We start from the raw sequence: 13,753 nt of genomic DNA, 5'->3' as shown, positions 1-13,753 counted from the left end.
AAAGGTTTACATCTGCATCTGTTCTGTATGAGATTGAATCTGAATTTCTGTTTATTTTTGTGTTACAGAATAAGTTTCAAAACTCACTCTCTATTTGCTTGTTATGTTCAGGTAACCCTTATATTTAGGTGGGTTGGTGCGACGGAAGCTTAATGATGACCACATTTTTGTAAAATTTCATTCTTTTAAAATTAGTTTAAACTTTTCTGGTTTTTGAGAGTTTTGTAATTTTGGGACTCTCCGGACTTTTTTGGACTGTTTTTGGTTTTTGATTTTATTTTGGTTTTCTAAGTGTAACATCTAATAAAACGATTTTTTTTAAAATGACAACTTTTCTGAATAACAGTTTTCAAGAAACAATTTGATTTGCCAAAATATGACATTTTACAGAAATTCCGTTGCAAAACATTTGGTTTAATAGAAAGGCATAAACGAGAAAGGATTTTAAATCAAATAAGTATATCAATAAGTTTTCCAAACAAATCAGATATACTAAGTAACAACGGTTACGATGATTTGCGTGTAAAAAAGTTGTTTTTAAATTTTCTTCGTAATATTTCCAGATTCAGCCATAACATTTAGGCTAAGTTTAGGGTGTTACAGTATGTAGCTTCTTTCACAACAGAGAAATTCATAGCCTAAGACAAGGGTAAATGATATCGTCTCATTAGCATTACGTGGTTGATGAAAAGTAAACGTGGCCACGGGTCGTTCGTCTTTATGACGGATGACTTGATTACTATTCAATAGTAATTGACTTTTCATGAAGGAAGATACAATGATTACCATGAGATAAACTAGGATCATATTGAGAGAACGAATATTATTCCAAAGAGATCAATAACATCTTATGAGGGTAACATTGGAAACACGAAAATATACACACCTTTTTATGCCCTTTTTAACTCAAATTCATGCAGTTTCGGCAAAATTCTTGTCGAAAAATATATAATTATTATAAAATAATTATTTTGTACTTAAATTCTTAACATGTTGAATTTTAATTAATTTTGATTAATTTTGATTATTTTCGACAGATTTGCACTAAGGGCAAAAAACGGCCTGACAGACACTACTAGAAGCACAAAATCGAGTAGCAATTTTGAAGCATCAAGGTGAAATAATTTTTCAGCATAAGACGGTCCAAATTATGTGTACTAATTCATAATATAATTAATTTTAATCTTAATCCAATTTAATTTGGTTAAATAAATTATTATTAATTAATTATGGAAAGGGGTCCAGTTGAGCTGAAATGAGAAAACCGAACCAACCGAGCACTAGGCACCTCAAAACCATCCCACATGCTGACCCAATCAGCTTGCTTGGACGATTATTTGGCTTGCAAAATGACCCTTGAAGACTTCTTCAAATTGCATTCAAACCCCTCTACTATTTGTGCATTTCTAGATTTGCCCTTACCTTAATATAGCAAGTTTGAAAACTTCAAACTTGCCGTATGTGTGGCAGGCCATAGGGGGACTCTATGGCTGCTGATTTTTGCTAAATTTGGCAGCCATCTCAACTTATAAATATCCCCCTTGGCTGCTCACTTCAAACACATCTCAACTCTTCTCATCTCTTCACTTCTCTTTCGTTTTTCTCTCTTCATTTCCCTTCCATTATTCTTCATTCCCTTGCCGATTTCACCTCTGGAAAAAGAGTCATTCATCCACCATTTGGAGCAGCATTCAAGTTTTCATAGAAGCCTCAGTTTGACAAGAGCAAGCGGAGAAGGAGGAGTGGAGCAAACTAGTTAAGATACGGGGAGAACACCTGATTTGATTCTTGTTCCCTATCCTTTTAATTTTGATGTTATGATGAACATGTATATGAATATTTATGATGTTGAAATGTTTAATTTATTTAATATGGCTTAAATTTAATTTGTGTTAGGTTGATTGCATTTCATCTACTTAATTTATTAAAATTGTGTTTGTGTTGTTATAGGCCTCGGTAAGATGTTTGATTAAGTAAAACCATGACTAAGTTATTCTTGCATTACAATTGTAAGGTAACTAATGAATTAATTATTTAAACGGATTGAAATTGTAATTAATTGATACAATACTTAATCGATGCATGCTTAATCATCTAAGGTAGCTGAGCATTAAATTAGCAATGGTATCTAACGATACATTAGCCTTGTATAACTTGCAAGATTATTGTGATTAAACTGTTTTAAGGTAGAAATACATTGTTACCTCACGTAATCTTTTATGTGCTTATGAGATTGAATTAATTATTTGAATTGGCATAGAGATATGTAAAAGAGATTATTTTAATTTCATTAGTATGTATGTGCGTTAACACATTTGCCTATTAAGACTTGTTTAATTGTTTGAATTGACATAGAGATATAGTCAAAAGATAAATGGATTTTGGTAGGTAAATATGTTCATAAGTTAGCAAGTTACTGAGTTGCCATGAATTTATTCGTAACAACATGAACATGAGTTTAATAATTTTAAGTTAAGAAATGTAATTAATCTAGCACAATTAGGCCATCTTGATTAAAATCATCTTTTGAAATCGTGCATTGGAGCTTTTATTTTATTTTTATTTATTTTACTTAGTTAAAAACTTAGTTTTTAAGCACCTTCTCAAATCAAAATATTTTTCTTCACCAAAGTGTTTTTAAATTGCATTCATAAATAATTCTTTTCACAGTTCCTGTGGGTATGATAACTCGACATTTACTTGTCACTTTATTACTTGTTGCGATTGTGTACACTTGCACATTTCTATCGTTCCAAGTTTTTGGCGCCGCTGTCGGTGACTGTTTTAAAAAGTCATTATTTGTGAATTTGTTAATTTTGCATTTTAGTTTATTTTTCTGTTTACTTTTTAACTTAATTATTTTTTCTGTGTTTATTTAAGGTGTTTATGAGTATTGACCGAATTAACGATTTAATCCTTTTAGGCCCTGAGATTGAAAGAACTTTTCAACAACGAAGAAGACAAGCAAGTAAGAGAAGGATCAAAGAGATGAACTTCGAAAATCTGAATTAAGAAAATGGATCAAACCCTGCTCAAAATCCTATCCTTATTACTGATGATAAGGATAGAGCTCTAAGACAGTATGTCATGCCAGTGTTTTATGATCTTAATCCTGGTATTAGGTGACCCGAAATTGAGGCACAATAGTTCGAACTGAAGCCAGTCATGTTCCAAATGCTTCAGATATTGGGCCAATTCAGTGGAACGCCTACCAAAGATCCTCATATTCACTTAAGACTGTTTATGGAGGTGAGCGATTCTTTCAAGTTAGACGGAGTACCCGAAGATGCATTACGATTGAAGCTATTCCCATATTCACTAAGGGACAAAGCTCGAGCCTGGTTGAAGTCATTGCCACCAAATTCAATTACCACTTGGAAATAGTTAGTAGAAAGATTCCTTATGAAGTATTTCCCGCCTAGCAAGAATGCTAAGTTGAGGAACGAGATCACTGCTTTCCAACAAATGGATGATGAGTCCTTGTATGAGGCATGGGAAAGGTACAAAGGATTATTACGGAAGTGCCCTCATCACGGAATCCCACATTGCATCCAACTTGAAACGTTTTATAATGGTCTCAACGCACACACAAGGATGGTAGTGGATGCTTCTACTAATGGTGCTATCTTTTCTAAGTCTTATAATGAGGCTTATGAAATCATTGAGAGGATTGCTAGCAACAATTATCAATGGCCAACCAATAGAGCAGTGTCAGGTAGACAAGTAACTAGAATACATGAAGTAAACGCTCTTACTTCACTCGCATCTCAGGTATCCTAAAGATCCTCAATGCTTAAAAATTTTACCACTAATGGGTTTAATAGTTTTGCAACTGAATCAATTTGAAAATGTAGCCTATGTCTATTGTGGGGAAGGACATTTGTTCAAAGAATGTCCATCGAACCTAGAATTCATGTATTAGATGGGTAACCAGAACCAAAATCGAGGAAGGTAAGGACTGCAATCTAATTTCTATAACCATAGTGGCGAAACCTCCCAAAATTTTCCTGGAGTAACTAAGGGGCTGAAACCAATAACACTTACGCCCAACCTAGACCGATCCAGCCACCCAGTTTCCCTAACAAGTTCAGAAACAAACCCAAGCTGAACTGTCCAATAGCTTAAAGAACCTATTGAAGGCATACATGGCAAAAAATGACACCACTTTAAGGAATTTGGAGAATCAAATGGGCCAGGTTGCAACTGTACTAAAAAATCAACCACAAGGTTCTTTACCTAGTGATACAGAGAATCCGAGGAATCTTGGGAATGAGCATTGTAAAGTGTTGACATTGAGGAGCAGAAACATATTAGAGTCCAACACCGACAAAGTTGAAAAGGAGTGTAACGCCCCAGAATTTGGGCCTAGAAGTGTTGGGTTTTGACCAAGGGAACGGTTTCGAAACTGTGTACAAAAGTATGTCTGCTTTAGTGGTTAAGGGTCCTGAGAGGAGTTGGAAAAGTGGATAAAACCCTGGATGCTTGGATGTAGGCCTTTTAAATTATTGTGTTAAAAAATGTCATAAGGAAGCATGTGGTCTAGTGGTTGTGGCGTCATTAAGGTTGCAAGGGAGCTTGGGTTCAAGTCTTGGCTCTTGCAATTTATTTTGGTTTTTATTTTAAAGGAACCTGGACTTTGGCCTTTAGACCTTTTAGTTAATTGAAGACAAAATGTGACACAAAAGAGCTTGTGACAAGGAGACAAGGGGCGTGTTGAGCTATTGAGGGGGGCTTGGGTTTGAATCCTATTGCAAGCAAAAAGGATATTTATTTTGCTAGCATGAGGCGGTAGGAGTTTGAGGTGGTTTCGAACTCAGTTGGGTGAGAGTTTGAATGGGTCTTGGAGGTTGTTATGGAGGATATCAATGAGGGATATATTTGGAGAGATTTGAGGAGAGAATATTGAGATTTGGGGAGGTTGTTCCAGGTTCCTTGTTCTAAATGGGGGAGATCGGCGAGGCCGGAATAGGAGTGTTTGGATTGAAGGGAATCTGCAAATCGCATCAGGTGTGTAAACTCCCCACTATAACTGTAGAATGGCAAAAGCCGAAAAGCTAAAATATGGCATTTGAGACCACACGAGCGTTGAAAGCCAAACCTACGAATCATGGGTGATAAACTATGGAGGTCTCTATGAGCATTTTCATGGGCTTAGGCCAAAATGGGCCACGTTGGGCCGAATGGGCTGTGTAGGTCCCACACTGATGAAATCCACGAATTATGAAAAATACTGGACTGGGCTATATAGATCTCATAGCCGTGGCAAAATTTGGGCTGAACGGGCCACCCGAGCGTGTGGGCCTATTTAGGTCGAGTAATGGGCATTGGGGCCATTTATGTTGTTATGACCAATTAGGTTACCTAAGTCGCACGAGGCGACTGCGGACCTTTTAAGAGGTTGATATCTGAACCGAGACCTTAAAATAGGTAAAATGATCGTAATGCCCATGTAGGGTAAAATAACCGTAATACCCTTGTAGGGTAAAATGACCCTAATGCCCCTATAAGGTAAAATGATTGTAATACCCCTATAAGGTAAAATGACCGTAATACCCCTGTAGGGTAAAAGGACCATAATGCCCCCGTAAGGTAAAATAACCGTAATGCCTCAGTAGGATAAAATGACCGTAATACCCTTGTAGGGTAAAATAATCGTAATACCCTTATAGGGTAAAAAGGCCGTAATGCCTCTGTAAGGTAAAATGACCGTAATGCCCCTGTAGGGTAAAATAACCGTAATGCCCCTATAGGGTAAAATGATCGTAATGCCCCTGTAGGATAAAATGACCGTAATACCCCTGTAGGGTAAAATGACCGTAATGCCCTGATGGGTAAATGACTATTTTTGCCCTTTGAGGTCAAATGATTGTTTTGTCTATGGTTAAATGACTGATTTGTCTGTGTTTGGGATGACTGATTTGTCTGTGATTTGAATGACTGATTTTGAGTATGGCATTCTACATACACGAAATACTGCATGGGGTTGGGATACTGTTATGGAGGAAGTACTGTACTGGTGGCTCTGCCACAATCACTGTTATTGGTGGCTTGGCCACATATACTATTACTGGCAGCTTTGCTGCGATACTATTACTGGTAGCTTTGTTACGATGCTACTGATGGCTTTGTGCAAATCATAGTACCGTTACTGATGGCTTTGTGCCGATCATATTACCGTTATCGATGGTTGTGTGCTGATCATTTCACTGTTATTGATGGTTGTGTGCCGATCATATCACTGCTACTGATGGCTTTGTGCCGATCATGTTACCGTTACTGATGACTATGTGCCGATCATATCACTACTACTGATAGCTTTGTGCCAATCATGTTACCGCATCGATGGTCGTGCGGTCATATCATCGCTCTCGATGGCTTTGTGCCAATCACATTCTCGTATTTATGGCTTGTAGCCATTACATTTATAGCTTATAGCTATCCTGCTTCTGACTCTTAGCTATTCGACTCACGGCAACTCTCATCGCATTATTACTACCGGCAGCTATGCTGCGATATTGGTGTGAGGGTTGGGTGGGTCGACTCTGTTCCCACATGGTGTGTTGGGTTGGTACGGGTGGTGTGTTGGCTAGATTGGGATGGGTTTGCATACTTGTACCATATCGACATCAGATCGGGCTTAGGCCCACACTATTTCAGACGGGCTAATGCCCATATCTTGTCTTATCTTATTAAAGGGCTTTGGCCTAGACTGATTCTGTTCGGTATGCCGACTGTTTGATAAGGGATTACACACTGAATTTTCATAAACTCACCCTCTCCTTTTAATTGTGCATGTAATCATCAGCCATAGTTGATTCGGTGCTGCGAGGGACTCTGAGGTGGCCACACAACCGCATCAGCTTTCATTTTTAGTTTTTGATTTATAAGTAACTGAATTTGGGTATTTTTATGTAAAAAGGCCTCTTTAAAGTTATAAACTTTAAATTGGAGTTTTTTTATTTAGTTTGATATAAACTAATAGTTGTAGAATAAGACAGGTTTTCAAAATGTAACCGTTTTCAAAGACACCACGTTTTCGCAATAAATGAGATTTTGGAAAATTTATAACGTTTTAAAAGTGATTAGTTTTTAATGATGCACGCTTGGAAATGAACAACCCGTTTTGGAATCACCGTTTAATAACAAAATGATTAATTGATTTTAAAGATTTTAACAACAACAAGTTTTATGCTAAACACCTCAATGTGACACTGCCAGATTCGACCATAACTCTTAGGCGGGTTTGGGGTGTTACAAGGAGCCAGCCGATGCTCAAGAATCAGAGGAAGTTCAACCGAGTGTTGAAATTTTGATTTCATCGGAACCATAATTTGCGAAATCTGACAAGGTAACTTCTGAACCAGCTAATTCTGATAAAATAACAACTCTGTTAGATGCAGAATTGCCATAGAAGACAAATCAATCAGTTCCAGTAAAGAAGCCTCCACCACCCTACCTTCAAAGACTTTAGAAACAAAAGCAGGAAATTTATTTCAAGAAGTTCTTAAACATACTCAGGCAACTTTATATCAACATTCTGTTTGTCGAAGTAATTAAACAAATGCTAAACTACGTCAAATTCATGAAGGATATCCTGTTAAAAAAAATGAAGACTTGGAGAATTTGAGACGGTAGCCCTGACAAAGGAATACAGTGCATATCTTCAAGACAAACTACCCCCAAAGTTGAAGGATCTTGGATGTTTTACCATACCTTGCAACATTGGAGCAACATATTATGGTTAGGCACTATGTGACTTGGGTGCGAGTATAAACTTGATGCCTATGTCAATATTTAGGAAGTTGGGGATAGGTGAAGTTAGACCTACTACGGTTACACTTCACTAAGCAGATCGATCCTTAGCAGATCCAGAAGAAAAAATTAAGGACGTATTGGTACGTGTAGACAAATTTTTTTCCTGCTGGCTTTGTGGTTCTAGACTTTGAAGTAGATAAAGAAGTGCCAATCATCTTAGGAAAGCCTTTCCTAGCAATCAGAATGACCCTTATTGATGTGCAGAAGGGCAAACGTACTATGCATGTTTAGGATGATCAGGTAACATTTAATGTTTTTAAGTCTATACGATTTCCTGACACAATTGATGATTGTTCTGCAGTGTCCGATTTAGAGAAATTAATCATGAAAAAGGAACCTAACTATGTTGAGGAACCATTGGAACAAATTTTGACATCAGACCCTCCAAATGATGAAAAGGAGGATGAATAATTAGCTTTGCTAGAAGCTAATCAAAGGGGATTTAATCCGCAATCCCGTTTTGAATCTTTGGAGTTAGAGAATAGCGATTATGCCTAACCAAAAGCGTCAATTGAGGGGCCACCTAAATTAGAACTAAAGGTACTTCTCTCACATTTAAAATATGTTTATTTAGGTAACGCTTCTACTTTGCCTGTTATTGTTTAAGAGAAATTAACCGTTGAGAAGAAGAAAAACTCATCCTAGTATTAAAACAATTTAAGAAGGCCATCAAATGGACCATAGTCGATATTTGCGATATTAGTCCGTCTGTATACATGCATAAGATCATCCTAGAAGATGGGAAAAAAGGAAAGATTGATGGACAACGAAGATTGAACCCCATAATAAAGGACATGGTGAAAAAGGAAATCATCAAGTGGTTAGATACGGGTATAATTTACCCCATCTTAGACAGTTCGTGGGTGAGTCCGATCTAGTACGTGCCAAAGAAAGGATGTATTGCAGTCATTGAAAATGAGAATAACAAGTTGATAATGACTAGAACGGTTATGTGATAGAGAATTTGTATCGATTACCGGAAGCTAAACAAGGCGACTAGGATAGATCACTTTCCTTTGTCGTTCTATTATTGTTTTCTCGATGGATGGATAGACATTATCAACTTGTTTAGCTTCTGATAATCGATGCAAATTCTCTATCATGTAACCGTTCTAGTCATTATCAACTTGTTATTCTCATTTTCCTTGATGATGGAAGTCTATGATGTCTATTTTTAATGACATGGTTGAGAAATAATCGGAAGTCTTTATGGATGATTTTTCAGTATTTGGAGATGCATATGATGATTGCCTAGCCAATCTAGCCAAGGTACTAAGGCGATGCGAAGAAACAAACCTCGTACTCAACTGGGAAAAGTGCCATTTCATGGTACAAGAATGTATTGTTCTAGGGCATCGGATAATGAGACATGGAATTGAGGTAGATAAAGCAAAGGCAGACGTTATTGAGAAACTTCCACCTCCAACATCTGTAAAGAGTGTTAGGAGTTTCTTGGGCCACGCTGGTTCTATTGAAGATTTATCAAGGACTTCTCCAAAATTGCTAAACCCTTATGCAAATTATTGGAGAAGGACACGGCGTTCAAAATTGATGAAGAGTGCTTAAAAGCTTTCAATTAGTTTCAGCACCTATAATCGTCACACCAGATTGGGATTTGCCATTTGAATTGATGTGTGACGCAAGTGACTTCGTGATAGGAGCTGTCATGGGCCAGCAAAGGAATAAATTTATTCATCCCATCTATTACGCAAGTCGGACTTTGACAGGAGCTCAACTGAATTACATGGTTACAGAGAAAGAGTTACTTACTATTGTGTTTGCTTTTAACAAGTTTCGATCCTATCTTGTAGGTACCAAAGTGACTATCTATACGGACTATTCAGCAATTAAGTATTTACTTGCCAAGAAAGACACTAAGCTAAGATTGATTCGATGGGTACTTCTGCTTCAAGAGTTCGATCTAGAAATTCAAGATTGAAAGGGAGTAGAAAACCAAGTAGCAGTCCACTTGTCCAGATTGGAGTCGCAAGAAGGGAATTCTCCACTTATACCAATTCAGGAGACATTTCAGATGAACACATACTGAAGGTAAATCATGTCTATAATACCCCTTGGTTTGCTGATATTGCTAACTATTTAGCTTGTGGTTTGATGTCGATTGATAAGACATATCATCAAAAGAAAATGTTTGTTCATGATGTGAAGTACTATTGTTCTAGGGCATCGGATAACGAGACATGGAATTGAGGTAGATAAAGCAAAGGTAGACGTTATTGAGAAACTTCCACCTCCAACATCTTTAAAGAGTGTTAGGAGTTTCTTGGGCCACGCCGGTTTCTATCGAAGATTTATCAAGGACTTCTCCAAAATTGCTAAACCCTTACGCAAATTATTGGAGAAGGACACGGCGTTCAAAATTGATGAAGAGTGCTTAAGAGCTTTCAAAGATTTGAAGAGTCGATTAGTTTCGGCACCCATAATCGTCACACCAGACTGGGATTTGCCATTTGAATTGATGTGTGACGCAAGTGACTTTGTGATAGGAGCTGTCATGGGCCAGCGAAGGAATAAATTTTTTCATCCCATCTACTACGCAAGTCGGACTCTGACAGGAGCTCAACTGAACTACATGGTTACAGAGAAAGAGTTACTTGCTATTGTGTTTGCTTTTGACAAGTTTCATTCCTATCTTGTAGGTACCAAAGTGACTGTCTATACGGACTATTCAGCAATTAAGTATTTACTTGCCAAGAAAGACGTTAAGCCGAGACTGATTCGATGGGTACTTCTACTTAAAAAGTTCGATCTAGAAATTCAAGATCGAAAGGGAGTAGAAAACCAAGTAGCAGACCACTTGTCTAGATTGGAGCCGCAAGAAGGGAATTCTCCACTTATACCAATTCAGGAGACATTTCTAGATGAACACATACTGAAGGTAAATCATGTCCATAATACCCATTGGTTTACTAATATTGCTAACTATTTTGCTTGTGGTTTGATGTCGATTGATAAGACATATCATCAAAGGAAAATGTTTCTTCACGATGTGAAGTACTCTTTTTGGGAAGAGCCATACTTGTTTAAAAAGTGTGCAGATCAAATGATCAGGAGATACGTGGCATAAGATGAAGTACATAATATTCTATACCATTGTCGCTTAGCTCTGAGTAGGGGACACTTCGGAGGTAGACGTATTGTGGCCAAGGTATTGCAAGCTGGATTCTTTTGGCCAACACTATTTAAAGATGCATATGCTTACGTAAGGAGCTGTGATCGATGTCAAAGGGTTGGATACGTCACCAACAGAAATAAGATGCCTCGAACAACATCATTGAGGTAGAATTATTCGATGTTTGGGGTATTGAATTTCTCGGACCTTTTCCTTCGTCTTTTGGTCAAAGTACATATTGGTGGCAGTAGAGTATGTGTCTAAGTGGGTTAAGGCTGAGGCATATCCGATAAACGATGCTAAGGTTGTGATGAAGTTTTTGTAGAAGCATGTGTTCACAAAGTTTGGAACCCCAAGAGCCATCATCAGTGATGAAAGGTCCCATTTTGTGAACAAGTGGTTGAAATGGTTACTAGACAAACATTGAGTGAAGCACAAGGTTGCCACAACTTACCATCCACAGAAAAATGGGCAAGTTGAATTGGCAACAAAGAGATCAAAGGCATACTCGAGAAGGTAGTTTGCCCGAACCGACAAGATTGGTCTAAAAGACTGGGTGATGCTTTATGGGCCGATAGGACAACATACCAGACACTTTTAGGGATGTCAACCTATAGGTTAGTCTTTGGGAAAGCCTATCATCTGCCCTTGGTGTTAGAGTACAAAGCTTACTGGGCTCTCCAACAACTCAACTTGGATTTTAAGCTTGCTAAAGAGAAACAGATGCTCGAACTCAATGAGTTAGAAGAATTTCAAATGTTCTCATACTAGAATGCCAAATTACTCAAGGAAAGACTTAAGAGATGGCATGACAAGCACATTTGGGTTCAAGAATTTAAAGCAGGTCAGCAAGTCTTTTTCTTCAATTCCAGATTAAGGTTCTTTCTAGGTAAGTTAAAATCACATTGGTCCTGTCCGTTTAAGATTCACCGAGTTTATCCATATGGAGTTGTCGAACTTCAAAGTAAGGAAGGTAATTTTCGAGTCAATGCTCAGCGCTTAAAACATTACCAGGGGATAAAATTAAACGGGATCAAATCTCGTTTATTTATTAGATATTTAACTTTTCTTGTTTTTCTTTTTAAATAAATGATTTAGGGTATATTTTCGGGATTAGTATGTTTAAATAAATTATGTCTAGGAGATTGGAACTTAAGCAGGACCATTTGTGACCCCTCCAATCTTTCCTGGGAATTGATTTTAACATAATCTTCCAAGAAATTATTCCCTAAATGGCAAAATAAACTTTTAATTTTCAAATAAAAGGGTCAATTTTGATCCAAGTTTTAAATTTGAACTCAATTTCAAATTTTCCTTAAGTCTAGGTACTTAATTGAATTATTTTCAAAATTTGGTTGCTCTTTTGTAAATATTAAAAATTTAGATGTCTTTTTTGTAAATATTTTCAAAAGGCATCTAGAATAAATGTTTTAATTTAATAAATAAGATGATAATCATTAATATATAATTATATCCATTATAATATATATTAATTATTATCAACTTTGCATAGAATTAGGATTAGTTTAAATTTTATCATATTTTATTTAATAAGTTTTTAATAAATTAAGAACAAATAATAATTTAATATACATTATATTAAATATTAGTTGTTGTTAACTTTATGTAGAATTAGAACCTAGAATATTTTAATTATTAATTTGTTCTAAGAATTCAAATTAAACTCCTACTTCATCCACTATAAATTTCACCTACCTTTTCCATTTTTTTCACTCACCCCTCAATTAAATCCTAGCATCTACAACCCACCAAGCACCAAATCACCTAGTGCCGAACTCTCTAGCCGCAACACCGCCCAGCTCCATTTGGCACCCTCACCCATTCACCTAGCAGCCTACGCACGCACCCAACAGCCCCCACGAGCAATGTGCACACCAGCAACCGCTCCATCTCACTGCACCTGCCGCCCGTCCAGCTCCAGTTGCTCACTAGGCCTGCTCGACGCACCTGCTTGCTGACCACTTCCCTGCATTTGCGCAGCACATGCATGCCTTACTGTTCCTTAGCATGCCTCTGCCGCCTTGCTACTCACACCACACCATCAAGACACATTACAACCATCCTTAAACCAACCTCTTTTGCTCTAGATTTATTTTCTTTGAGTTTTTAACTATTATAAAAAGGTGGTAAGCCACATTTTCCCCCTAAAATTTCAATTTTATTTAATTATTTAATTCTTCAAATTATTGAATTATTAATATTTTATACTAATTAAATTTTTGAAAAATATTTGTTTTTATCTTATGATCAGGTTAATCATGCCTTGCAAAAGAACTCGTGCCTCTGCTCAAATTGACGAATCACAAAATAAATTCCATTGTGAGGAAGCCAAAGCAAGATACGAAAGCTTTTTTAAGAATCAACAGATGCATCTAGAGAAAGGCTTTACATTGAAAGAAAGTAATTATATTGATTTCATGGCTCTCATTCGTCAGGTTGATGAAGCTCTCAATTGGGAGTTGTTTTATGAGAAAAGACCTAGTGTGGATGAGGAGTTAGTTCATGATTTTTTTTTGAATTTAATCTCAAGCGAGTTGACGGAAGTTTCTGTTCACGGAATCAAGGTACCAATAACCTTAAACGCTATTAATGAATTCTTTGAATTACTTGATTTTGAAAACGACAAATATTCTTCCTTTGTGAGAAATATTGAGTCTAAAAATCTGCAAGAAATTCTCAAGGAACTTATAGTTCCAGGTTCTAAGTGGACTATGTAAAAGCAAGGAATTCACACTTGTCGTAGAGAATAATTGACACCACTAGTGAAGGTATGGTTCTACTTCATTC

The 13,753-nt window shown here is 36.9% G+C and overlaps 1 non-coding gene across 1 annotated transcript; it reads right to left on the bottom strand.

Moving 5' to 3' along the window:
- Positions 1-3,432: 3,432 nt before the first annotated feature.
- Positions 3,433-3,539, bottom strand: LOC128040878 (small nucleolar RNA R71). Its single transcript, XR_008195684.1, has one exon. It is a non-coding gene; the product is annotated as a small nucleolar RNA R71 (small nucleolar RNA).
- Positions 3,540-13,753: the final 10,214 nt, after the last annotated feature.

This window comes from Gossypium raimondii, chromosome 4 (genome assembly GCF_025698545.1).
Source record: "Gossypium raimondii isolate GPD5lz chromosome 4, ASM2569854v1, whole genome shotgun sequence".
Classification (NCBI taxonomy): domain Eukaryota; kingdom Viridiplantae; phylum Streptophyta; class Magnoliopsida; order Malvales; family Malvaceae; genus Gossypium; species Gossypium raimondii.
This window is presented reverse-complemented; position numbering and strand designations above follow the sequence as displayed.